This window comes from Strix aluco, chromosome 1, assembly GCF_031877795.1.
Source record: "Strix aluco isolate bStrAlu1 chromosome 1, bStrAlu1.hap1, whole genome shotgun sequence".
Lineage (NCBI taxonomy): Eukaryota > Metazoa > Chordata > Aves > Strigiformes > Strigidae > Strix > Strix aluco.
In genome coordinates, this window is record NC_133931.1 from 113,428,962 (window position 1) to 113,434,496 (window position 5,535).

Sequence of the window (5,535 nt, forward strand, 5' to 3'; positions counted from 1 at the left end):
TTTGCTGTTTGTATTAGCTTTACTCTAGTTGGCTTGCCAGGAAGGGAATGACCTTAAATTGAAGGGGGGTGGGGAGGGGGAAGCACTTTCTTGTCCACAGTATGTGCTGCATCTGCATAATCTACCTGTGCTAGAGCTGCCAGCCCTATTTCTGTAACCAGGCTTGCCCTCTGGTGTTCCATAGTCCACTCGGTTAGGATGCCTCCTAATTGTATTTGATATCAGTTGATCTATTTGGCTGCTTTGGATCTGTCCCTGTTGGGAAAACCTGCTCCCAGTAGGCATCCTCCAGAAATTTTTCAGTTCTGCAGCAAGAGAGGTGGACAAGAATTTTTAATTATTTTTTATTTTTTAGTGAGAGAGTTGTCTGCTTGCTCAGTTATATGAGTACTGTTTTCAGGCAGAGGAGTGCTTCCCCCAGCAACCAAGGAGCTGTTTTTCTCACCTTTCCTCTGTTGGAAGAGGCAAGTTGCAGGGAACAAGGTGTCCTGAGAGCAGAGAGACCCAGTTTCAAAATCCCAGGTTACACTAGCATGGTAACAACTAACACAGATGATTACCGAAAGAACAAAGCAAGATGCTTTCTTCAGCCCATTTCATGCCAGTGGCAGCTTTTAAGCATACAAAACTGACCGTTTCCCCTCAGTTGCATCTTACATGCAACAGGCATAAGAGGAAATAATTTAGTTAAAATCTTTTTGAAACTCATACCTATTAACAAAAGTATGGGCAGCAGAAGAATTGATGTTATTTTGATGGATACAAAAGCCACAACTTTGGGGAGTGCACGTAAACAGCTCCCTTGCAAACAACCAAGTCAAACCTCATGTTTTAGTTTTGGAGGCTGGGCTTGGCAGAAAATCTCAGCAAGCCCTTAGAAACTGGCTGCTGTGGAAGTGAAGTTTACTCAGTGAGTAAAAATTGCTTCCCCCTGGACTGCAGCAGCCACCTAATTAATTACCTTTTTTGCAGAGGTTTAGGTAGACCCAGCATTTCAACATGTTCATGGTTTAATAATACATAAATGGAAACATACTGCTCTAGCTGGGAGGTTGAAGCAACTTTACTCCTCGAGATAAATCTTGAAACCTCTTCCTTAAATTAAATATGACAGGCTGCCGTTCCTTATTTGAATGCTTTGCTTGGTGATCAGAATTGACCACCCTTTGCTGCCCGTGGAAAGATTGCCTAGTGTTTTATGGGTCTGAGTATTCACTTGCTGCAGCTGCCTGAGGCAATGTGGTGCAGGTGTTGCTATGCAATTAGAGGAGATGGCTTTAACCTTACAGTCTACAATTACAATTGCTGGGGTTTTTTTAACCGAGAGTTGCATTAGTTATTGTTTTATCTGAAGCAGCTAGTATGTTTTGTCCAAATTTAGTTATTAGAGCCATTGCTTTGTTTCTGAAGAAAACACATTTTACCTGCCTGCAGCTTCTACATTTGTCACATTTATATATAAACATAATTTTTTTAAAAAACTGAATTTTCAAGGGAAGCAGCCAAAATACACTCCTAGTACACCGTGCCGTAGTCATGGTACAAGCACAGTTGCTGCTGGTGATCCTGCATAAGTCCCCTCCTCTCACTGTGATTCCATGAGGGAATAACTGTTAAACAGAAATTTGACAATTCTAAGACAAATGTGAATTTCTGAGTCTTGGATCTTGCCATGTTTAACAATTTTTTCCATGGTCCTACTGGCCAAACTGCCACAGCTTGACGGAGGTGGAAGGCATGTCAGAGTGTGCTGTTTATGTACAGACACGTCTGCAAGCTGTTGCTTCTGTGGTCCAGTCGCATCCCAAGGATATAAGGCACATATGAAAAGGGAAGCTGAGATTATTTTATATTTATATTAAATATTTATACAGAATATATTTTATAGATATTGTATATTTATAAATATGTGTATAAATATATATAATATATAATTTTTTTATCTGTATCATATTTTTAACCTTAGAGAAAAAACTCGTCACCAGCAAAGTTAGCCCTGCCAAAGCGTCTGCTCCTTACAGCAGGCTTGTCGGTGCTATAAGGTCTCTCTGTAACAGCAGCAAGTCTGAACGCCAGCAAGCGGCTTCCTGCAAAATTGCACACTAAGCACTGACTGCCCAGCAGAGGCTGCTGGAGAAGGTACACCGGGCTTGTACACGTTTTGCTTTGTCTGCCGCAGAATAAATGTTTGATAACACACATACACAAAATACAGCATGTTGAGATTTCTTCCTGCTGAGTATTAGTCTGTTAGCCAACATCAGACCTCCATGAGAAACATTCCCTCATCGTTCCAATAAGAGAGATGCCACTTAAAGTGTCCAAAATTCTTCCATAGAGGAGGTTTGGGGGAGTTACTACTTCATAAGCAGAACGGGGCTTTGAATTGGTAAGAATACACCGCACTGGAAAACCAAGCGGCGACGGTTGTGACACTAATCCTTACTCCTGACAAGCCAGTGGAAAATACAGCATGATTTGCTTTAGATGCATTTAACTAAAAGCCGGATGTTTGATTTTTTAGCTATATAGCGTAAGATTTCAATTCCCCCTTTAAAGAGCACTACCCACTCAGCTATTACCGCGGTTTCAATTTTTGTTTTCTTTTAAGCTGGACAGCGATGTTTTAAACTTTCTCTGTTTTCTGTATCAAAATTAACAGGGCAGTAAAGTCTGGTTTTCAGCTTTGGCCAGAGTGTTACACTGATAAATCATACGCAAGTCCTTTTGGCAGGTTTTTAACACCGCACCTGAATGGGCCAAGTATCTGCAGGGCTTTTTTAACTTGACATTTTTCCATTGTCCTGCACACCGGGGATGACGGGTTGATATCAGCCGTGCTCCTAAAGCGCAGACGCAAGCAGGTCTGCCCTGCCTCGCGCTAGCGAAGGTGTGCAACCCAATACTGTGCTTAAAGCACATCTGGGATCGTTTGATTCGCATTGTTCTACGGGTGAACTTTGCACGTGAAAAGTTACAGCCCGGGAGCAGCACGGTGCCAAATGTGCGCGACAGTGCTTTCAGCTTGATAAAGACGTGAGTGGCAACTCTAATACTCACATTTTTGTTGCATTGAGTGTAATAGCAGCTTAGTGCCTGGCTACATCCGCATGTGTGAGAATCAATACGTGATTTTTCCCTGCAGTAGATGAAGCAATTTTGTTTTCAGGAGACAATTTGATCTGTAGGGTCGCTTTTCCAAAGGCGGGGTGTAAATCTTACCCAGGACTTTTTGGGTTGGACTGATTTCAGGAATTGTAGGTAGCGATATGACTCTTTTACCATATGCCACTTTTCGTGATTTCATCTCCTGGAGGAACTTTCCTTCGCCCTCCAGTAAAGCTTAGTTTACCGTGAGGCCCGCAGGCTTGGACATCACAGCTGCCTGTATAAAACAGCTGTGCTATCCTCGAATTCTGATGCGACCTGCAGCCTTGCTTTAAAACTAATTACAATAGCCTTCACTAATTTAGATGCATGCACAATTCAGAATCGGATATCATGTGGTTTCCCTAATAACACTTTAAGGAAATGAAATGAGCATCTATCAAGAATAAGCTTAGGAAGAGCCAGCTGGCATCAAAAATTCCTTAAAACTTGTGTCCTAGGACAAAACAGTTCACACACCAAAACCAGCTCACCTCGTGTGGAGGACTTCAAAGTGAATACATTAAAAAATGACTAAGTAATGTAACTAGAATGAGAGATACAGAGTAAAATTACAAAGACCTTTTTTGAATCCTTCCTTTAAAGCCTTTTGTCAGTAACAGTGAAACAGTTGTTTAATTTTCGTAAGGGAAAGGTTTCCAAGCATGACACATTTTTCATTAAAAACTCCATTATAGACCTTTTACCGTTCAAACAGTAAGAGTACCCTCAAATCTCTCTTGGGTGGGCAGGCACACACAGCTCCAGCATGAAATGACAGGGAATATTGTTAGGAGGCAGTGAAGCCTGATGCAGGAACAGCCTTCAGTTACAGTCAAGGGATGGAGCAATGCATTTTTCTACTATACAGACAATAATCTGAGATATGCTCGGTGTCACCTTGGGGAAAAATAAGTCATCTTGATCGCATTTTCTAGGCTTGCATCTTACTCACAAAATTGTCTCTCCTCCTCAGCCAAAGCCTTAGATCATGAATGGATCTTTTTTTCCTTACTCTGTAGTTCAATTCACCCTTAAGATGTTGACTAGATGGTGTTTACTTTCCAAATTTCCCTAACTAAATTTCTTGGAAACTAAGTCTGTTGGTCTCTTGAAGATTTCTATTATGCCAAGTATTCTGCAGGTACTCTGTGGCAGAGATTAGGAAGCAGTGCAGAAAGGCAGGGACGGCAATTGTGAATCATAAGCATTTCCTGTGACGATAAAAGCTGTCTAGGGATGCTCTAGGGAGCTCTTCACCAGCACTTCAGAGCCTGAGCAGCAGGCAATAGGCTGGCTTGAAAGCTGCTGTGAGTTTTGAGTCAGTTATTTTTTCTTATCTGCAAGCAATGTAAGAATCAGATCCAGAGAGACACTAGTCCCATCGATGTTTCTTGGGCTGCCCTATTCTTGTGAAACCTTATACGAGGTTTGTGAGTTTAAAGGAGCCTTCAGACCGCTAAAGGCTGGAGAAGCGAATCTTTATTCCTGGCCAGGTTTTTGACACCCTCACGGATGCTGAGTAACACTTCCCCTGAAATGACCTCCTCCAGGGAGGAGCCAGGGCTCCCCAAAGCTGACATGGAGCTGTCTGTTGAAGGCACAGGATTAAAAGGTTTTGCAGAAGAGCACATTAAGCTTTTCCAACATTATCCCATGTTCCTCTGCTGCTAAAACTGACCCTCAAATCTAACCTCTAGATGTATTTATCAGTCTTAAAGATGAAGATCTGGAAGAATAAAGGAATGGGGGTTTCAGGTATCTTGCCATCCTTAGCTGATGAAAGAGCTTTCTTCATCCCATCCTCAAAGCAAAGAGCACCCATGAGAATCTGTAGTAACAAAAGAGGTGTCCTCTCTGGGCAGCTTCAGAATCAACAGAACAGATCTTTTTCATGGTGCACGGTGCAAGCTGCCAGGAGCTCCTCCTCCCTGGGGGCAATCCAACTTTGGACACCTAGGTTGGCCTTCCCATCTCAACATGCCTCCATGGTCCCTGCAGGTGAACAGGTCACACACTCATCTCCTCACTGTCCTACAGCCAGGGAACCAGCATGCAGGCAGTTTGACTCATTTACCCGGGAAATCTGTGGGAGAGGCTGAAGAGGATGAACTCACACCCCAACCTGCCCACCCACACATTTCGGAGGCACAGCGAGGGTATCTCTCCTCCCCTAAAACCTCTATCACGGGCTTTACAGCACCTGAAACCTGATTACACTGAACATCAACTGATCACAGGCTGAGGAGTGAAAATGTGGATAAAATTTATAAGTTTTGTTACAACAAACCATATACTTACACAGCTGTTATTCCAGCTCCTCCATAGTCATTAATACTGGCCGCGATCCTTTCATCAGAGGTTTCCAAGACACACGGAAAGGCAAAA